Source organism: Acanthaster planci, linkage group LG04 (assembly GCF_054643075.1).
Source record: "Acanthaster planci isolate LZ-2023a linkage group LG04, COTS_SCS, whole genome shotgun sequence".
NCBI lineage: Eukaryota > Metazoa > Echinodermata > Asteroidea > Valvatida > Acanthasteridae > Acanthaster > Acanthaster planci.
This window is the reverse complement of record NC_141780.1, coordinates 8,715,622-8,739,527: the sequence shown is the minus strand read 5'-3', so window position 1 is coordinate 8,739,527 and position 23,906 is coordinate 8,715,622. Positions and strand designations below refer to the sequence as shown.

Below are 23,906 nucleotides of genomic sequence, written 5' to 3'. Positions count from 1 at the left end.
CTCCCCCATTGCTTTGCATCAAGTGCCTTTTGTTTCATTTTTCATCCTTTCATATCTTTTTATATTTCTTGGGAAAATTGGCAATTTGGCATTGTAAAGCAGGTACTGTAGCGGTATTGCAGAGTGATGCTACATACATGTACATTGTATACTTGCGATAGTTTGTCATAATGTCACAGTGATGTACCGTAGTGAAGCACTTTAATCAAGTTCTGATACAACATGTGTGAAAGGACATGTAGATGGAATTCTGTCCATGAATTTGTCAGTGGCTGCACTCTCCTCCTCTCAAGCCCAGTTCAAGCACTGCCTTCCATTACAAAAGATGTTGTCCTGCAAATTAATCAGCTCAGAGTGTTTAAAAATGACTCAAAGATCAATGATTTTTTGTCCCTGTGGTCAAGGAGATCCCTGGAGTATACTGGCTAGAGATGTAATTTAACAGCCCTCATCCGGTCACACCTTGTTTAGCGTTGACCCAGTTCCATTACAGCCATCTTCATAAGTCCACTCACCCATCCCAACCTTCCATCCTTCCATCGTCTCAGGTTGCATCAACCCAATCCCACTGAACACCCATTCATCTTGCATATATTGACACAACACTGTAATGCGTTGATGAGACATCAGGCCCCTCCGTTAATCACATTGTCCCGCATCTTGGAGTGGTATTGCTCCCAGGGGATAGCTAGACAAAAAAGTAAGAGAAGAGTCACGATTTCTGATGACTCCTGGAGATTGGTTTGCACTGGCACGCCCAATGTGCCTATCTGGGTTGGTCGGTGCTCTGATGAAGCTGGCTGGTGATACTGGTATGCACGTGCCAGATCGCCAGTGGTCCAGGTTTTGTGGCTGGTGGTGGCATAGCCTCTTATACCTTTTGCCTCCTTCATATTCACTCATTCACTTCAGTCATTCAGGTAGAGTGACTAGAGTCAGGGATCTTTTGTTCAGTGTGTTATCCAGCACACACAGGGACACGTGTAGGGGAGTGTGTTGCAGCATGTGATGTGATCATTGCATACATGTACCTTTACAATTTAGCTCTTGTGATGTTCTCTGATATCATCTTCACTGCCATGGAATTTGTGATCTATTGAATTAAAACATTCAGAGAAGGTATGTACACGTACCCTAAGTCCCTAACTGTACATGTAGCTGTCATCACACAAAAGCAGCTGCTAAGCTGTTTACATAATCTGAACAGAGTACTTTTCTATTTTCAACATTGTTGTATAACCCAGGTGTTTTTGGGTGTGTTTTTTTTTTTTTTGGTGTATGTTTTTCAAACTAGCCTGTTCAACTTTGTCATTCGGAACTTTTTTTGTCTACATGTGTGTCTGTGAAACTCTAAATAAGACACAAGTAAATATGTTAATTAAGATGGCACTCATTCTCATCACTTACTGTTACATGTATGCGTGCATATTCTATGGCTTGGTGAGGTGTACACACATTTACCTGTTCCTTATAGAGCCCATTCCCTTGTGGATTTTTTTACCTAACGGAATGTTTATTTGCTATGTAAGGTCTCATAAGACCAGCTGATTAGATTGCCTGCACTGTACAAATCATAACGAAATTGGCAAATTCTGACCCAAAAATGACAAAATCAGACAAATTCGGCCAAATCCGCCACAAATAAGATGTACCCTTCAGGAAATGCCCTATACACAATGTGTATATATACATGTACATGTAGCTTTCTCCGGGCACACTTCAATATGTGTGCATGGCATGCTGCTGTACTGTACATGTATGCATTGAGCTGGAGACTGGGAATCATACAACCATTTTGGCATGTCCGCTATTGATCTCTGTAGAGGAGTAGTCTGGTTTGTTCCATAGGTTTAGCAAGGTCGCTGTCAATCTACATTGTACAGGAACTGTTCCCATCGGACTTTATTGTGCCCTTGCTAACTTACTGTGGCTGCGCAGAAATCTTCTACAACTCTTTTCGGCCTGTTAGTTTTACATTACGATCTCAGTAAGTTGACAGGGACATTAGTTTACCGTGTGTTCCTATTGGATTTGATTTTGGAATTCTACAGAAAAGCCACCGTAAGTTAACCAAAAACAGTCCAATAGGAACACGGCTTAAGAGACTGATTGCCGCATTCATAGTAAGTAAATTTACCTCACTGAATGGTTGCACAGGTGCTATTGGTTATCACTGAGCAAAGTAGCATAGTTTTGTTATTAGATATTGCAACAAAGGTCAAGATTCTTGCCCTGAGCTGTCAGTTTCATAATTTATTTTGATGACTGATGCAAATCTGCAAAGACATCCCTGAAGTCCTCGGTAATTTGTTCAGCTTACACTCAAGTTCAACAGCTACCTTTTTGCCTGAAGGACTTTCGGAAGATTCTGACAAGCTTCCGGACACTTCTGTGCTAAGAGCTCACTGCAATTGAAGATCTGTTAACAGGATTGTTAAAAAAAATGCCAATATGTATAGATTGTTGACAGTGTTTCATGTTTTGAATCATGGCTGGGGTCAGTAACCAGAAGTAGTTGAACAGTTTACACATGACTCTCCATGTACATGGTTTACTTCATTGAGGATTGACACACAGCAGGAACAAGACTTGTTCTGTTCTCATTGGTCAGGCCTTTGTTCAGTTCTGTCCTCTCTGTGTGAAGTGACAGTGCTCAGTGTGCTAAGATAATAAAACCTGTCTGCCTACATTTGGCCAATTCTACCGTCAGTCACATTAATACTTTCGGACTCCAATTTGAAGTATTTCGTTTCCGGTCAGTTACCTGTATTTTGTTGACAAATGGAACTTCATAGAATGTACATGTATATTAGTAATAAGAAGAAAATGGAAAAAATGAATGGTATTACGTGAGAGGGACATTGTTGTACGCCCCTCATGCCAGTGTGCATGTTTGTATAGGCCTTCTCTTGCGACTTGACGCAGACAGTTTGTGAAGTTGAACCTTATCCAGCTTTCCTGACTGTCTGCGTCATGTTTGTGTTGGTCATGATAAGTTGTTCCACATCATTGCGTATTGTCAGGGACTGACTGGAGATGCTTTCTAAGTCTCATTGCATCAATATGGAAATGAGACGTCATACATGTAATAATGATAACTTGGTACTAGGTACTGTACATATACATGTACTTCCATTCATGTTTCTTTTCCAGCACAGTGTAAAATCTGACTTGATGACATGTACTCAAATAAAACTCTGTTTTTGCATAAAATGTAAACCGTTCTCTTTGTCTTTAAAAAACATTCACAATAAAACTTTCTTTTTACTAGTAAGCATAAGGTGGCAAAATCCTTAATATTGGCTAAACAATTCATTTGAGAATGCCACGCCACGCAACATCACTTAAATGAAATATTGTTTAGTCCTCTCTTATCCAATATCACTGAGTGCTCTTGGATAAGTGTACAGTCAATGCTAGTTGCTGTTGACTGTCAAATGTACTGATAGCCTTCTTTTGTCATGAAGCTTTTAAAGAAAAACTTTGATTATGAAAGGCATTTTATATAAAAGCAAATTTATTTTAATTTTCAAAGATGTGTAGCAATGATTGTTTTGCTTTTAAACCACCATTTAATGCCTTTGATGAATATTCATCATTCACCAATTGCCGTGTTTTCTTGAAAGAAAAGCCAGTACGGGCAAAACTCATCCAGTATTTCGAAATAAAAGAAAGCTTTTATAGAAACTCAGGAATGTCCAGGAAAATGAAGTGCCAACAGCCTTCAAACAATCTTACACTATCTTTCAAGAATTCTGCTTTACATGAATTTTCTTATACATGTACTGGTAATTTCAGATGAAATGACTGTGCAGTTGTCAATGATGCAGTACACTGCGCAATATGCCAATTGTACCCAAGGATATTACGTACATGTTCAGTAAAAATCATACATTGGTGCTACAGTGGTGGAAAACCTTGTGTGAATAAATTTCATTCCATACAGTGTACATGTACCAGTAAGTAGCCGCCCATTAAGCTGGTGAAAGATAATATAATGGGGAAAATATGAGCCCTGGATGGGACCAAGAGAGGCTGCAATTTTTCCTGCATGTAGCCATGGCACTTCATCCACTGGTTCACAATGACTATGATCTGCACATATGTTATGGTTGCATTGCTACCAACAAAATGAACACTCCCCACTGATATTGGCTCTTCAACGGATGAGGGGGTGCTTCTGCTCAAGGCTGATTCAAGTACATGTACAAAGCCTGGCAAATAGTGCATGCATGTGCATCTACATGTAATCTTGACTGTGATGACTTCATTTTCTACCGTGCATCAAAACCTTGCTCACCAACAGAGGGCCCTGTTCTGTTGGATTATTGATCATGCCTATGTGTGTACATGTACATGTAACTGCTCTATGTCTGGGTAGAAGTCTACTGTACATGTATGGGTGCACTGAACCAATTCAAGCTCCATTGAAAATAGTGTAAAGTTTGGAGCTCCATGGCAGGCAACTGAAGTCCCTGAGGTCTCTCAAACAAAAAACAATGAGTTGTTTGGTCCTTCAGATTTCATTTGATTTTCAATTTTTAGTACTGTAGGTTAACCAATGAATTTTTATAAATATCCACCAAAAACAAACTCACCCCCCAAAAAGTCAATGTTTCCAAGTCTTCTCAGCGGCCATTTTTCAAATGACATCCCTCACCTTCCTTGGGCTCTTCTGACAAATTTTCAATCCCATTTTTGTCTGCTTTGCCCCCAGATGGGTGCCCCTAAATCTACAGAGATGGTCCCGGGCCATAGTGGCACAATCCTACCATTTCTTGGCCAAAACAGACCCCTCTTTTCGAAAGAATCTGTGGGGGTACTTTTTGTGCGCCTCTGCCTGGCGGAGAATTTTCCTTGAATTGGGACACTGCACCCGTATGTACATCGAATTAGCTCCCTCTATGGACCAGTTTGGGAAATGTGAAGAGACCCATACAAAGTGTGCTGTTTTTGATTACGGGTTTTGCCCTTACCTGACGTATATATTTGTACACACTGTATACTCAGTGCTTGTCCGAAGAGATTGCAAAAATAATTCACAAGCTTACTCAGGTGGGACTCGAACCCATGACCTCCTGCTTACTAGTGCAGACACCTTAACCACTTGACCACTGAGCTTGCCAAGGTCAGGTAGCCAGTCTGAGTCAGATATAGCAGTGAGTACCACAAACTTTCTCAAGATGTACTTTGCGTCAAGGAAATGTTAATTTAATAACAGGTTTTTGCCCTTACCCAACGTATATATTTATAAACACTGTGTACTCAGTGCTTGTCCGAGAGCTTGCGAAAAAAATTTACAAGCTTACTTGTCTGCATTAGTAAGACGTCTGCACTAGTAAGCAGGAGGTCATGGGTTCGAATGCTACCCCAGTAAGCTTATGATTTTTTTTTGCAAGCTCTCAGGCAAGCACTGAGTATACAGTGTTTATAAATATGTAAATTGGGTAAGGGCAAAAACTCAAGATTAAATTAACATCTCCCCGATGCAAAGTACATTTTGAAACATGCTGTTTTCATAAATTTGTTATCATTTGATTCTACAGTATGTTGTTTGGACTTGGAGATATCTGTACATGAATCATGTACTGGAGTGTGTGCATGAACATGTGTGCTAATTCACAGTACAATAATGTGCAATAGATTTATAGAAATGTCAGTCCTTTAATCAAATTGAATGTGTTTGTTGAAGAAAGTTGATTCTATCCCAAGGTAAATGATCATAGATTTATATGTGTTTATTAAACAGGCCTTTTTCCCTTTTGCTGCCTTTAAGCTAGTGACTCAAATCAGTCTAACTGGGTATTCCCAAGTGGGACAGATGTTAGGTTGTCTGGCCTCGGTCTCCCTGTGAGCATGCTGTTTCTGCATTCATTCAGCATTTGCTTGCATGTTACTTATTTTATCATGTACTGCATGTATTAAGTTCAAAATATGTTCGAAGTCTGAGCAGTGATTATACATACTGTACATGTACTCCCACTAATGTCACTTGAATGATCGATTTTGTTGGACTATCTACAGTACACATCCTGTGCACGTACATGTACATGTTCATGGTGTACCTGCACATGTACAGTAAATGTACTCAAAATACATGCACATATTCATGTATATAGACCAGAACTGGATTGACGTCACATTCCACTTGTTTCCAAACTTTGACTTACAAGTGTATTGCAAGGATGTCATGTATCCTGCAGCACATGGCTTTTAAAACTACCGGTAGGCCTGCACTGCAAAGAGAGCTTGAGTTTTGGCTTTGACATATTGGCAAGGTACCCCAGTCCTAGTACAGTATATGGACTTTCAGGTTGTTAAAGTGACTCAAGAAAATTATGACTGCATTCTTGATATGTACATGTACCTGTACATGTATACACTGTACACTTGGTTTAGAGTCACCTTAAAGTTGATTGATGGAACAGTCAAAAATGAGATATTCTTCAGCTGTGTTGCTTGCCTTCAGTGACCCTGGTTTGATGCTGATCGTCCCTTCAAACTCTAAAAGCAAGATTATATTACTCTTTTGGAACCATTTGTAAATGTAATCTGTTAAATCTCAACATAGATTCTGCACAGGAGCGTCCTGGCTTAATAGTACATGTGAGTGACTGCAGACCATAATCTCTCATTGGTGTCAAGTTGGATCAAGGCTAGACTGGTACAGCTGGTCCCCTTGTCAACCACTTTAGTCAACAACTGACTTCATCTCGCTTTGCGGTACAAGTAATGTGGCCCCAAAATGTAAACCAGTGATATAGAGTTGGTTTCAAGCCTGTCTATTCTGTTCTTCATAATGGCTTTTCATGCTTCATTTCTGCAAACAGGCATGAAATAGCATTTCTTTTGTGTCTTGGTGAATCTTCTTGAAGGACCTAGAGATATACGCCATGTACAGTGTCGGACATACTGAAGTAGAGTGCGTGTAACTTTAAGATACATTTGTATTGGTGAAACCTGGGCTAGTACTAAACTCTGCTTGTGCAAGAAGAAGTTAGACAGACACTGAGACCACAGAGCTGAGACACAATACCACATTTTGTATTGAATGTGTTTTCATTTTGACTTGTTCAATTGTAGTTTGCTGTAAAATAGGATGTTTAAGGAGGTGCTTGCTTTTTAAAGCAGTTGGTCTACATGTACATGTTCCTTTTTGGATAATGAATGACTTGTAATTTTATTAAATGATGCAACTCATTAAAAGGAAAAGCTTGTATTAGTTACATTTTACTTGACAGATGACAGTGTGTCATGCATTCAACATTGATATTTGTGTAACAATTTAGTACTAATTCATGAACTGGGTTATTTTTAACAGTTTTATTTATACATGAAGAGTTTTTTCAGAAGACTGACAGCCTAAAAGCCTCTCTTTGAGATGCATGTACATACATGTACAACTGCTCATAGAACATGCATTAGCATGTATTAATTGTTCATGTACCATTTTAAAATCAAGGATGCAATTTTGCAAACTCTCTTCCATATCTCTTTTATGTTCCTGTGACCTGAAGCTAGAGTACATGTGCATGACATTTATAATAAGTGGATCAGTAATCCATAGATCAGTAATCCATTAAGTGTGTGACACTGCCCGTGATCTGGTTCATGTGTTGAGGGGGGTTATCATAATGGTGTTGCCAAGCAGATGAACTTCATTGTTGGTCAACTATCCATTGCTACATAGGTGGATCTACATGATGATGAATGCTGAACTGTTCTGGTGAATATGCAGGTATATGTACATTCTATATATCACAATGATTAAAAAGATCTCATTTTAGTCTCTGACCTTAGTTATTCTGGGGGAAAAATGCCAAGTTGATATATGAAGGTGTGATCTACATGTACTAAGTGTATCATGTAATTTCAGTGCTTGCAACCATTAGCGATTTTTTTTACCCTTCGTGTACAGGAGATTCTCACTAAAACCACTTTTATTAGGAAGAATTTTTTTAATCAGCAAATGTGTAGACACACTTTTAGCAGGCAATTTTACCATTGAAGTTCTGTGTTACATTATGTGTTCAGTTCCTGCCCATGATGCGCAGAACAGTGGACGCACAGTAGGTATTGTACTTGAACGTTGTATTAGGTAAAAATTTTTGTGGTGTTGTAGGCCACATTTTTTGTATTTCTAAGACGAAACGTTGCTATCTTTAATTATCTATGTTACCTTTTTGCCTTAACATTCTGCATGGAAGTTGAGGATTTCTGTGTTACTGAAGGAATTGTAAGAAATATAGGGTGTACATGTACCTGCCATATATTTGTCTAATGGGGGAAAATGTAGTTTCCAGTTTTCTTCTCATCCCTAAATAACAAAACATTGAACAAATATCAAAGCTGCACATTTCAACAACCTCCTTGACATCAACTGATTTATCTTTTTTGCCGGTAAGGCTTGATGACAGGGATGCGCAGATAATGGATCTGAAACAGACCATAAATCTTTCAAAAGTGTTTCACTGCAGTCACTGAAGGCTTTCCCTGGAGAAACACAGGTTTCCCTTGGTACCAGTACAGGGAGTACACCCCCCATCAGTCATGTCCTGTATTAAAGCAGCAGGTGAGAAAAGGCTCTGCTTGAGGAGGTTCAGAAAATAGCAACAACCTTGAAGACATGTGATTATAAGGTTGTTTTGCATGTGGAAAGGAAGCTAGGTGCAAGTGGGTGGATGTTGTGTAATTTCAGTCATTGGGAAGGGTGGGTAGGCCAAGGTAGGATAGGATGATTTCTTTGTTTGGAAAGTTACATGTGTAACTGAGTTCTGGAGACAAAAATTGTCCCTGTAATATATTTGGTCCCCGTAATGCCTGCAATGTTGTGTCAATATTTGTGTTACCCCATTACGCACTAACAGGTACATGTGCAATGGTTATATAATTAATGTACTCCCTCATAGGATCAGGTGGAACATGCACGTGTATTGTTCATAGTGTATTTAGGTCAAGGGTGAGAAGGGCCCGTTTGTTTTACCTAGAGTAGAATTCTTGTTGATACGACTCCTTGATTGGTTTCCGTAGTAATTCCTTGTTTCTGTTCATTAGTTGTTTGATCACATGTTGAATTCAGATTCAGAAGTTTAATAGTATTATCTTCAGATAAAACTTAACCATATTTTTCTTACCAAAATAAGATAAAGTCTTGCATTGAAACAGAACCTGTCCGGTAGTTTTTAGCTCTTCAGAATTTTGTCTGGATGCAAATTCATCTGTTACCGAACTGTTGAATGTTCCATGTAGAAATATTCATCACTTAATTTGAAGAATTAATGGCATTGCTTCCGAAATTTACATTTTCTCAAAAAGTACTTGCGTTTGTGAAAAGAAAAAGTTTTAAAAACTGTGGTCCTGCATTAATAAATCCTGATGACATGGAAGTGCCAACATTTAGCATTGTCACCAAAATGGTGCTTGTTTGAAATGATGCAATGGAAAAGGATCAGCAGAATCTCCATCAAGTGTCTCAAAAGTCTCCCATTGCCAAAACACTCAACTACCCGTACTACTCACAGGACTCAAATTCTAACATCACAGACAGTTACAGCAGTCACAACAAATGATTTATGTGCCTCTCTGCTACCTTGGATTTTGAAAGTGTGTGGATGCATATGGGCTTCGCTCTGTGCGTACTAATGAAGTAAGTAGTCAAACTGTTGTCTCAAAAAGAAAGGAAAATAACTTTCTTTGTTAAGCCGTAATGAATGTTCATATATATATCATCTTGGTGGGTATAAGGGTGTTTCTACTAAGCCCCCTAAGCTGCATGGAATCCTCGCACGCTTCTCATGCAAGCCCTTCATGAATATTTTTGATGCAAACAGTTCCTCTCTCAAACATTTACCCAGTTTACAACTCTTCCTGATCAATTTTTTTTTTTCATTTTAGGAAAATCAGGTCTGTGAAAATTTCAACTTTCCATTGGTTTCCGCATCGTTAATTTAGTTTCCGCATTGTTATTTAAGTCCGTCTGCAGACGGGGTCCTTGGTTGGCACTCGTGCAGACTGCAGGGATGTAACACACTATGATGCGCTTTATATTATTCACATTTTACACCATGCATCAAACATCTTTACCACGCTACTCATAATTGGATCTTTCGGGGATTTGAACACCATGTCATCTAAGGGATAACACATACATTTTTCAAAAATGGTGCATTTTATTCATATTTGTGTGTCAATCATTTTAATTTGGTAGGCCGACTCTGCTTCCCCCCCAACATGAAGCACCTTGCATTGCGTGCACAATGATAGAAGGGCATGTTGTGGTGTACATGTATGCATTGTAAAGAGGTAACTGTCCATGTTTTTGATCATTATGTCAAGGTTTTCCTCTTTTTTCCTTGTACTCACATGCGTGGCAATGTAAGGGCAAAACAGTATATATGAAGGTGACCAAGTCACTTGTGAATGAGAACTCTACTGATATGTACCGTATATGTAGGGTTTCACCTGTAATTTACTCTATAAAGTGGAATAATCTTACTCAAAAGTTGTTTGTGCAGGAGATCTAATGCTTTGGGCAGAACATTGCACAACCCATTTTTTTTCTGGAGGGATTTAGAATGTTTGAGGATACATCTGTGGGATTCATTCCAATTGCTAGAGATGTTAGAACAGATGTTGGAACTTGGAGTTGGAATAACTGTCCCATGAGCAAGGTCATGTCACCTGCAAAACTGTACATGTTAGTGTGTGTGAGAATGAAATTCATATCATGTACATTTATACACTAGCCCATGTCACTTAGGTGTAGCTCCCCCCTGATTGAAAAACCCATTACAACTCACTCAGAAACTTGAAATTCATATCATGTACATTTTATACACTAGCCCATGTCACTTAGGTGTAGCTCCCCCCTGATTGAAAAACCCATTACAACTCACTCAGAAACTTGAAATTCATATCATGTACATTTTATACACTAGCCCATGTCACTTAGGTGTAGCTCCCCCCTGATTGAAAGACCCATTACAACTCACTCAGAAACTTGAAATTCATATCATGTACATTTTATACACTAGCCCATGTCACTTAGGTGTAGCTCCCCCCTGATTGAAAGACCCATTACAACTCACTCAGAAACTTGAAATTCATATCATGTACATTTTATACACTAGCCCATGTCACTTAGGTGTAGCTCCCCCCTGATTGAAAGACCCTTTACAGCCTGCGTACCACTCACTCAGAAACTTGAAAATAAAGTTGTATACATGTAACAGTCATGTGAGGTTTTTTTTATAATAATTGTAACAAAAAGAGAAAGGTTTTATTCAATTCAAGTACTATCCCTGACATATTTAAATACAGATAACAAATTTACAAATCAGAAGAAAAACCTACGTGTGTAATTTTACTGACCAGGTGTATACATACCGGTAGGGTTGTAACTTCCTAGGATCAAGATACAAAGGCCATGACACATTTGCACAGTTGTGCAAATTAATTGTTTGATAATGCATTTTTCTTGATATAATTATGTACAAGTAATTATATTATAATTACTTGTATAGGCACATGTATATGCATGCAGCAGTTTGACTGGAAATGAATTAGTGAAGTCTGTACATGCAAGAAAGTAGAATGATGCACAGTGAAAGTTAGTCTGACTAACTCCCAAGAAATGTCACCAGTGAAGGCCTGGAAATTCTTGCTGGTACTCCTGTCGGCATTGCTGCAATAAAGATGTGTATCATTGGGCATTTGCACACAACCATCAGTATTGTTGGACATTTTTCTGGTTGATAAATTTTTCCGGGGTAATCTGGTGCTGAGTCACCCCACAGCTTAAGTGTGAATTTATCAGAGTTGTTTCCATACACCGGTGATTAAAAATTATATCCACCAACACGATGTCACTAAATGAGACGAGTGAAAAAATTGACCTCCCCTGCTTGGTTAATGGAACTTCCCAGACTACTGCGCATGAAGTAGTGCTAGGGTTTGTTGCACTGCTTTATGTTAGGGGTGGAGCGAAGCTTGATTTGGGAGAGGCCATTGCAATAAATCTATAGCAGGGATGCCTTAGACTGAAGTAAAGACTCTTATTCCTCCTGGTATGTTTTATTTCTAGACAAGTGAATCGTGATGGTATGTCACTATTCCGGTGAATGCTGGCGTGCATGCTTGCTATTGTACGTGCAAGAAGAATTTTCAGTCATTTGTCTGTGTGCTTGGACTGAGAGGACTGGTGGTGCTGGGGAGAGTGGCCAGTTGTGGCCAGGGGATGGTTTGTAGCATTAGAAGGGTTGGGGTTTGGGCCTGAAGTGTCCCATTGCCAATGATGAAGACCGTTAGTGACAGCAGACTTTTGATGTTTCTTGTTGGATGAAACTGGGAACTGTTGGCCCAGCTCAGCAGCAACAGGCCAGGAGGCCCAGTGATATACATAGCCCCAGACAAGCCAGGCCAGGAGAGGTCAAGCTGGGGTGAGGTTATCCAACCACAAGGAACCAAGACACCAATAGTTGGGTGTGGCGACGGCACACTTGGTACAGACTGATCCAGCAGAGTTGTCTGCTGAGAAGCTGTGGACTACAAGTATCTATAGGTGATGTAAAAGTTGACTGAACTACATCACATAATTGAAAGTACAGGAGATTTTGGAGGTTTCGTGTTGGTTGTACATGTACATGCTTGTCCAAAGCAACATCACGTGGCACTCTGAAATGGATTAACAATTCCCAGTGTGTAGATGGCTCACAGCAGCAAAAAGAGCATGAAAATTACATCTGTTGGGAAAGTCTGAAAAGTTGAATTGATATTCCAGATGAGTAGCATGTTACATGCACATCCTTGTAAGTTGAGGGGTTAGGTCAGGGCAGTGAAGATTCGAGAGTAGCAGGCGAGCTTGAGACAGTCGTTGATGTGTTTGTGAGACAGGATTGGCAAAGTGGAAAGGAAAGCACGCAGCAGTCAGTGAGTCATTGATTCTACAAGCTACAAACTCCTGGATTAAACATTGTCCTGGGTAGAGTTTGTGCAAATGTATATTCCCACCAGATCAGAGGACAGAGCAGGGAGAGATTTCATTACTCCTGACTTGGCATCTTGACAATATGTCTGAGTGTGAGGAGACAAGAAATCCTGACATTCATTAGAAGTCCAGCTTTTATGATGTGAATGTAGGACATATTCCTGACTATGCGGTGGGTGTATTTCTTCTTGTGGAAAAATAGAACTGAAGCCTGGATTGAGAAAGTGCTGTTTTTGAAATTAGTGATGACAGTTATAGCTATATGTAGGTATGTACTAGCATGCAGAGCGCACAGTTACGTGTACATTTGTGGCCAGTTAGTTAAGGTTTAGGGAATGAAAGTCAAAAGTTTACTGCGGAACTTAAAATTGACTTTTTAACATCTGAGAATTTGGCATGAAGGCTATATATGTACATGTGAGATATTGAAAGAGTGAGACATCAATTGGACAAAAACCCTAGATGCCGCAACATTTTGTGCAGTTGAGCCAGCGAGGTGCATTTCATATCCTAAGGGACCAGCGGAGGGGTGCTTGCCCCCACAAGGATCAGCCTCGGGGTTGTAGATGCGTCTGCCTGCTGTGCTGATTGAAACTAGGATCAATTCTACATCAGAGAAAAGGACATAAATTGGACACAAACAAGGTAGGGAAAATCATTCCAATTAATTTCTAACAAATGGAGATAGTTTTATGTTCTTGAAGTCTAACAGAACGACCGGTATTTCTCTTTCACTGCGTGTATGCAGGAGTTTCAATCAAACAATTCCTTTTATGTTGTTTCAAAACCTGTTTTTCAGTCAACACATGGGAGAAAAGCTGTCTTTCGTTAAAAAAAAGATCCAATGTGAAATTGCTTGGTTTGACATCCTCTGTTTATTGACACTATGAGGAATACAATCAAGTGAAAAGTTGCACTTGTTCAAGCTTTGCATTCATATTCTAGAAGTAACAATCCAGTGTGAAAGAGGCAATTTTTCCCCCATTCCAGTCAAAGTTGAATCCCATTTCGTAAATCACCTTGGTCATTGTGTACTTCAGTGGCATATAGCTTAAGATTTCAGCTACCAATAAATTCAGTTGATCCATTGATCTGACCAGTAATTTCATTTGGTCCATTATCCTTTTTTGGACATTGAACTCTCTCTGAACTTTAGAAGGGCCATATGTTGGGGCTGTAATGGGGTTTAGATTAGCTTGAAAACTGCACAGGTGCAAAGTTGCGGCAGGACCTCCGGCTGGGTCTGTGGTTTGTGTTTCTTGGAAAGTCAAAATTTTTTGGCTTCACTGCTGATGCTGTTGGTAACACAAAAAAAGATCATGGACTAGGGCAGTTAAAATGCACATTGTACATGTGAAATTGGATACCGGTATGCATATTGTTGGCTCATTGAGAGCTGCTAGATGGAGTAATTCTTTCATTGTGAATCAACAAAGCAAAGCAAGATGATTACACACCAGTCATGGAGAACACTGTTCTTTTATTTGTGAATTGTGTTGTCCTTGATGCTTTTTTGTGGCATAATCATGCTGCCATGACAGTACCTTTGTAATTTATAGTCTTTATGAACAAGTGAAGTCTGTCTGAATACCAAATATGGCAGCCATTCAACACACCTTTAATTTATATTCATCAATTGATTATTAACGACAGTTCACAAAGTTACAAAGGATGTTGCCCCTATTGTTATGTTTGTTGGATGTTGCTAAATGATGATATTCTCATGATCAATGTGATCCCACAAAAAGATAATTCTCTGAAGGTAGGTACTCTGGTGTGAAAATAGCAGAACATTTTAGAAAAATCATTGGACCAAGACTTCAAATTTTAGTTGACTCAACTTGAGTGAAGCTGATTTCCATTGTGCATGCATAATTATTTCGACCATCAGAATGTCCGGTTCTTAAAATGGCCCACAAACTTGGACAGGAAATGCCCATACATGTAACTGTGCATTTGGGCCTAGACCCATCTGTCAGTAAAATGAACTTAAAAGTTGCTTTTCCACAAGGATTTTGCACCCATAAGAGGAATACAGCAAGTGGGATTAATAAGAACTTTTAAAAAGGTTAATAATACCGGAACATCAATGGCATTGTAAGAAGTACATGTACATGCAATATGTACATGTAACTGTAGACCATCATTTACTTGTAGGGTAAATAGTGCTTTGTACACAGACACATAATCAGATTGGAAGGAAGGATGCACCATGGATATATGATGTACATGTAGTGTACAGAGGGATGTGCAAAGTCATCAAATAAAAAGGCAGAAAGGGAAGAGTGGAAAGCCAATTTCTAAGAATGACCTAAAATTATAAAAGTAAGACCTGGAGTGACCTGAGGGCTAGAGCTGCATTTCAGCCATCACCATCAAACCTTATTAGGCTGTAGCTTATTGACATGTGGTGCTAGGGTTTCAGGTTTTGCTGGTCAAGGAGAAACAAATAATATTTAGCCAGTAACTCAAGAAGGACAAAGATGCCCTGAGGTCCAGGGGCAAACCAGGGCCTTCATGTAGTCCCTGCCATTAATACTGTACATGTACATGCTTACTATTATTGCTTTATAAAGTCTGTGCAGATACAGTGGAAGTGAAGCCTGTTTCTCAGTTTGAACATGTACATTTATATTTGGGTTTTTTTTCTTTTCCAGCATTCAATTTCCTTATTCTAGCAAGGGATGAAGATCGTGTTCAGTTTAAGTTTGGTATGCATGCATTATACATATTGCCCTATTGATGTGCCTTTGAGTTTCAGCTGCATTCATTTTGTACATAGGCCTACATTTTTGGTTTCCTGTAGAATATCTCCTATGATCATATATGTATTGTTAGAGATACATCTTGGCAATTGTGTTTTCTTTTCGGCATGATGAAGCAAGTGCGTATACATACATGCGTCATACCTGTACTTTAATCGTTAGTTTCTCTATCAAATCCATTTGCATTTTGCAGTGACAATCAATAGTCTCAGTCTGGTCTGAGAGGTTATTACATGTACATGCATGTATGTATTTGTACGTCTGTGCATGTGTTTGTTATAAAATTTCGCCTACATCACCCATGTGAAAAAACAACATTGATTTTGTACAAGGGGAGAAAAAATGTGGAGTTTTTCAGATACGGCTGGGAGGTTTTTGTATTGCACAGCATGGAGCATGATGGGTCATGACAGCTAAGAACTGAAAATAACCTCTGACAGCCTGCTGGATTTAGTTGATGTCAACAACTTGGATTACCCCAACTTTGAATGAGATCATATTGTGCATTTGGGGCACACTTAGAGCAACTTCTGACGATTTTGCCTGACAAATAATGTTGTCACCTTTACATGTGTACTTGTAATTAGTAGTGATACTATAAATAGTGTACAGAAAGGTGGGTTGTATCATGTGCTGAAATGGATTGGTTTTAAGAGTTAAAAGTCAGTATTGAGAAAAATTGAGACAGTGAATGATTGTTTTTATCACTTAATCTTCATATTTGGTGTATTTACGTGTACATGTATAGCGATAACAATTTAATTTGCTAATTTATGAAGCATGCTGAATTGTTTGTTTTTACAATACTCCTCAATTTGCAATTTTTGTAAATGACATCTCTACTACATGTAGGTGTGACTAACACGGTGCAGCCAGGCATTCCCATATGTTTGACCCCCTGACAAGACTGGAAATAAAATTCAGTTTCCTTCCCAGCAGGGCCCTGGAAATTAAATGGATACCACTGGTATTGTAACACGTGTAAAAACTGCAGTATTTTTCACAGAAACTTTTACACAGGCGTGCATGTACATGGCGGGTTCCTCAAAATATGGACCATGAGATAATGTTCAACTTTAAGGGTTAATTTTTCCTGAAGAGAACAGCAGTGAATTAATTCCCAGTTTCTGATGTAATGAGGGAAGTCATGGCTGATATCTGGAACAATGATGACTTTGTCCATCTTTCAACTTAATTGGAGTTAATAAATTAAAGTCTCAAACATAAGCGTTTTTGACGGACGTGAACAACCTGTTGAAATCCTAGCCAGTAAGTTTTACCGAGGAGTGATAATCCCCACAGTTATTTTACACAGATTTATATGTGGTGAAAGGTGATAACATTTACACATATTAAAACCATAATCTTGAAATTAAGAATACCTCTCACAATTAATTGGGTCCCAAAGTCAGCAGTCGGGAACGTCATTCAATTCTGTCCTTAATGTCAAAAAAATCAACTGCAAAAAACCAGCGAGTAAAATCCAAATCGATGTACACCACAAGCTTAAAAAAGTGCAAAAAAGCACCGCCAAACCATCATCCTTTTACGACTGGACCGATCACATTTTTTTCAGGCATGTTTCCGTAAACCGCAGTTGAAAATACCGATCGTGATGTTTTTACGGCTTCCGTCATTCTCTCGCAGTGCCAACAGAGAAACGTTTTGCTGCATTGTGGCTTGTTCAACCTTTGGCATCAACCCGGATTGTGCGCCCTCTTTTTCATTCGATATTCATGAGCCCCTCCACAGAATGGCAACGTTCAGCGATTTTTCTCTTTGGACCAAGGATTTTTTGAAAGAAAATCTGTCATTCTGAATGATTTTCGAAGAAAAAAGACGTCGGAGACGTAAGATATGTTTCATGTCGAAAATCTAATGCATTTTTTGTCAAAAGTTTCGAACATCAAAATTCTGTCAAACATGACGTTCGTAACGACATATTGTACTCATTATAAATTTTTGATGCAGCCAAAGTAAAAGATAATTTTCTGTGGTTGAAAGGTATAAGACCTGGCAGATATGCTGGTATAGGGAGAGTGATTATAAACGGTAGTGATTATAAGACAGCCAAACTTTTCTCATCGTTTTCCGTCAATTTTGTGCTCTTTTTTCGTGGGTATATTTTCTCAAAGCTATTTCTTAGGTGCTTTAAAATATACTAAATTCTCGTTGTTTAGAGAAGTTTTGAAATCAAGTCCTCTGGTGTCAACACTTTGATGTAAAACTTTAAATGAATTCAACTCCATTTGATTTACACTGGTAGCCAACCAAACGGCCAACAAATGTACACAGTATGCCTAATTATCCCCAAATATTCACTTTTATAAATCTGAAGGTGCTAATTTTGTATTTTACATGATCAAAGTCACTCTTTCAAAAGTTTTGAAAAAAAAAAATGACATGCGGAGTTGAATTTTGGTCCATTTAATGAAGAACAAGCCAAATGTACGGTACATGTATTGTTTAGTACACTGTACATGTAGATGTCAAGTCTGAATTCAAGTGAACCACATCCAGTTGTCATTTCAAGAGGTATCAAGGCTTCTTAGGCTGATACCCCTCTGGGGGTACCGGTACAGTCTGTCATCTGCAATTCTATAAAACCAGATCTTAAAATGTTATTTCACATACACTACAGATGTCAAAAGAAAACTGCATTTTCTTGAAAGCATACATGTACACGTATAATGGAAAAACTTTTATTTTGTGGGGTACATGTAACTACATGTAAAGCCATCCTGAAAGTCTGACTGAGCCTCAGTCTACAGTTTTGATGAATGTCATCAATAACTGGTACATGTATGGAATTTTATTCCAAGGGTGATTTTACTGAGCCATACCCAAATGTACAGCACCTTGTTTGCATTAAAACCCATCATAACAGTCAGATTAGTGGGACTTCACATTCTGAAACTTGTTTTCATGAAGGAGCCTTGCTCCCTAGTTTATCTGTGCTGTCATAAAAGCCATCAGGTTGAGAGGGTTTCTGACAGACACTCCGATCATCTCCAAAGTACCAGCTCTCTCCAGTGCCCAGAGAACAGACAGGGAGGAATTTCTCAACCTTATTTGGAGGCAGAGACATTGACAGTCCTCAGATGTTTATTTGTGAGGGTTCTTATTTGTGTAAGACATCACTGTAACATGTATGCGTGTAAAAGATATTTTTGTCAGACAAATCTTGTGTACATTACTGTCGGTTGTGCTTTTTAAGTTCATTGTACCAGTGTGTGTATCAAAAGACGTCCATACAAGTGTTTATTGTGGAATTAATTCTGTGGTGAAGTCATTTCTCAACAGTTACGTTGGAACATACATCTAATCTAAAATAACTTCACTAAATGGTGAAGTGAATATGGTAGTAATCAGTTTTCATTTGTGGACAGAAACAATAGTCAGTTACTCTGACAGGAAAATCAGGAAATTGAATTTGCTCAGCTCATCTCCTGACACCTGACTGTACCATCCAATTTTTTTTTGAGTTTTGAACATCAGTGAGTATATCCTGAGGGTTTGCAGACTCAGTGCACTTTGGGGATTGCTACATACCAAATTGTTTTGAATAATTTCTAGAGGTGATAATAGGTGGCAAGGTGCACTATTATCAATACAGGCAATTCACAAGACAGTGTACCACCAAGTGATTGTCACAGAGAGGCCATTTTTTGAGTTCACTGTCAACAAAAACACGCCAATTTGCCACAATTCATGTTGGAGTGAATGTCAGTGGACAATTTGAGGAGGGTTTTTGATTGATTAGAGCATCCCAGGCCTCTTGACAAACCATCACCTTGCTTAATGAAGACAGACACTCCAAAAGCTCTTTCCCTTATCCCAGACAAACATTAGGAACAATTCAAGTTCCTTTGCACAGCCTAACTGATGACTAAAGCTTTGTCAACCATTTTTCGACAATGCACTGTGAAAACGGGCTCTCCATGGCAACCTCTCTGAATTGTGAGTCGCCTATATGGAAGGTGTTGTGAATATTGTTATGTATTCTACATACCACATAGATGCTTCTATTGGATCACACAAATTACAATCAAATGTTTACATGTATGTGTTAAAAAATCATGCATTTATGTCAGTTATCTCCATTTCACCTCGTAGCATCTGCATTTTGGGCTTTGGGGCTTTTGGTTCTCTGCACTTCCAAGAGCCATATCAGGATGTGTCTCTCCTGTTATGGACTTGAACTTAAGTGCTCCTGCAGAAAGTTGGTTATTTCTAATGAACAAGATAAATTTAGTACAAGATGTATTTAAAATATTAAAGATACTACAAGTAACTTGTCCTGTGAATATATCCTGTGTACTTTCTTTTGGCATTGTCTAAAAATTCAAACTTTTGTGCCATCTTTTCCTGGAAAGCAGTAGGTCATTATGAAAGTTAATTTTCAAGTAAAAGTTCAACTTACTGGTTAACATGCTTGAGTAAGGTACTTCGTGGTGTATGATTCGAGGAGCACCTGTCTATCAAAGCTGGAGGCATAAATGCATCATTGTGGGTGTAGCTCAGCTACCTATAACCTATTTGTTTATGGCCTATTTTGGGAGCTAAGTAATAATCCTTTAAGCGCTACCCTTGATTTCAAGTGAAGTCAGTGTGAGTGGAGGGGTCTCTCTAAATGGTGGAAAAATTTTCATGGTACAGTAATTTTCACGAGTCCACGGTACTGATAACATTGAAAAATGTAAGAATGTACAACTTCATCACATAGTTTATAGTTCCACTGCATCAGTAATGGGCTGTTTTGTTCAAGCACCTGCACATGAACAATGACTTTATTTTTTGAGAAATACCAATGAGTTTCGTTTCATCCTGCTTCACCATAAATTGAGCTTACTACTCTTAGACTGTGTTTTAACGGAATATTCCCAGTCTCTGTTGTTGGTTACAATTGACAAGCGAGGGTAATTCACTCAGCCTTAATGTTCATGAATAATGGCCATATGCTTTTATGAGGCAAGCGCTGTCATTTCTTGTTCATCCTGTTGAGCCAGTGATAGGTGATCAGGGGAAACTGTAAGTGATGCTGTTAGGGAAACCCTAGGGAAACTGGAAAAAACCCTGGGGAGGGTTCCCTTCCCCTTTGGGGTCCTAGACAAATCGCTGACATTGATGAATACTCCCGCTGTTTGGTTGTACCACATGGCTGTATCTGCACAGTTTATGCGTATGCTGTAAGACAGTAAGGGTATTAGTCATAAGGAGTACAAATGTTCACAGATGTCCACCATTTATCATTCCTAATCTAAAACCTTCAAACTGATGAGTAATTTTACAAATCTACATGTACATAAGGGTGCCATTACATGGAAAACACCACTAAACTGCACTTATGAGGTTTTGTAATTGGCAAGAATGTGTAAGCTACTGTTGGGGGGTCCTACCTCCATGCATAGAGTACATTGAAAGATTGCGCAGATAGACAAGGTAGCACAGAGGTAAATAGCTCTACTGGACCTACCCATGAGAGGTTGGAACCAGTCAGCTTCACCCCTCATCAAATCTAAACCAGCAGTGTACAGTGCCCTGATATTTTTCCTGACAATAGCCCCAGGGCATCCAACACCCTTACACATGTCTGAAGATGTCCATGGTTGACAAGTGAAAACAAGCAAGAGCAAAATTCAACCTTCCAAGCCCAGTAAATGTGCTGATGCAAGTGTGTTATTGGTTTGGTTGACATTAAGCAGCAGATACCAGGGGGACATATTAGTTTATTGCCAGAGTTATTTCTGTAATAGTCTGTATGAATCATGCTACAGCACAGTGCTGCTGCTCTTTACAAGAGACCTTGCAAGAGATTCCAAAATTAAAGGAAGGGGACTTTAAAGGTAGAAAAGTGTACCCAACAAGCAAAGCTGGGCTTGTTTCAATTTGTATACAAGTTTATGTATACAATTTCAAAACAAAATTATCTGAACTTCACATATTTGAACATCTGTAGATGTTTAGTAATCTTCCATTTAAACAAGTTTTGAGCTTTTTGGACTGGTGAATTGATTTTCATGCAGGTAAGTGTTGAGTGATTGTTTAAGTAATAGAGTTCATTCTTTGGTCAGCAGTATAGTCATGTGAACCTGGTAGAAAGCCTTCTGATTTCATCTTAAATATTTATTTAGCGTGGTACAGGTACTAGTGTGTCAAGTGTTGATATGGCTAATAGAGCATTGTGTTCGTAAATCTGTCAGCAGTCATGTGTTGAATATTCGACTTGGGCAGGATGTGGATGAGCACTGTCTAAAAGTAATCCTGCCAAAGGAAATAGACAGCAGTTAAAACCGATAAATAAACTGAATATGATCATTTTACTCATGCTAAAGCCTAGCATTCAGCATACAGATTGGAGGCCCCTCCCCCCAAAAAATTCACCTAATGTGACAGAAGTGTTTTTAAACGGACCTTCTTTCCTTTTTACAATGTACTTGTGCATACAACTCTAGTACTGAAGTACATGTAGATTACTAGGTTTACACATTCCTATAAATTTGCAGTTACCAGAGTTTGGGCCTCTGCTGTAAGGCTGAGCAAATTCAAGTCAATTGAATATTCATCTTCCAGTTTGATAACAATTAACATGGTAGAATACTCAGTTGAGCCAAATTTCTACCAAAGCAGAAATGAAATGTACGTTTTATGTAAAGTTGAAAAAGGAAAAACTTATAAGAAAATTACTTTTGGCCTATTGCTGGGAATGTACATGTACATTCCCCTAGTTAGGAGAAAAGAAGGTAAGCTTGTCATCCATGAGACCAAAGACTTAAAAGACTACATGTAATAGGAATGGTTGGTGTTGCCAAAAATGCAAGTTAGCACAGAAATAATGTTGGTGTGTTCAAGCAATTTGGATATCTCTGTTGATAAATAAATCATCGTATCCATCAAAACTTTGTATGGAGCATAATACTGTCAATACCTTCCCCAAATTATTGCTTACTTTGTGGGCCCTTTGAATGCCTTCTAAGCTGTCATGGATTTCATGTTTGACATATTTATATGGTACTGTGCTATGTGGGTACTGTGTTCTGAGTGACAGGAAATGTTTTTCACATGAAGTTAGTGATCATGTACCATACTTTTCTTTTTTTTTACTTTAAGTTTGATGTTTTCACTCTGGAACTAGACAGTGCCTTTAGACAATTGAAACTGAAAGTCAGTTATGAAATGACAAAATCAACATGTAGCTTTTATTATTGGTCAGTGGGACCAGAGATCCTGGATTGGTTGACTTTGCTATTACTTTTTTAATTTTGAAATATTTTAGTACAGATAACCAACGTGAATAATTTTTAAGTCCTTAAATGTACATTTACACATGTACATGTGCAAATCCTTGAATTCCCCCACGTTGCTGCTTGAAATTATGTGCATGGTACATGTACAAAACTTGTTAGCTGGATGTAACAGCAGGAACAAGTCAGTCATTTTACAGTCCACCACATCTCTCTTCACCCTTCCCAGTCAATTAGCACATTGTAACAGTTACTTTTGCTGGTCACAATCCACCAGGCATCCTAAATGAGCCTTAAATGCCATGTTTACAAACAGGCCTAGATGGGTGTTAATCCCTTCAAGTGGTGCCCCCCTGAGGGACACAGACTGACCTCTTGTGGCCTTAAAATTGTTCCCCATTGGCCATTGACCTCAACCATTGTTATTAGCGCTGACCTGAATCGCAGTGTACACTGGCCACAGGGTTTGTTACTTGATATATTTGTGAGCCCTCCCTTGGTTGAAAGTGACCAAGGGTGAACAACCATGAGCACATGTACATGTATGTATGCACATGTACTCATACATGTATATGTACATGTATGTGATGTACATGTCACCAAAATATTTTGTAAAATTACTTTTATAATTACTTTTATGAGATCAAGTTAATGAAGTCTCTTGCTGGGTATGACTGACTTGTCCAGCCAACAAGCTGTTATCCAGTTGATTTTTCATTGTAGTTTGTACAAGATTTTTTAACTTGACTGGTTTAATGCTGCTTGCGGTAACAAGTTTAGGGGTTTTTCAAAGAAACTAATTTTCAAAGAGCACACCCTGCCTATATGTACATGTAGTACCAGTAGCTTTGGAAACATCAACATCCAAGTATCTGAAATCATTGTCAAGGAAGATTGTATACTTAATGTCAT

At 38.7% G+C, this 23,906-nt stretch overlaps 1 protein-coding gene across 9 annotated transcripts in view; it reads left to right on the top strand.

Moving 5' to 3' along the window:
- The window catches only part of LOC110974929 (uncharacterized), a 115,236-nt gene that overhangs the window by 38,777 nt on the left and 52,553 nt on the right, over nt 1–23,906 (top strand). The window lies entirely within an intron of this gene.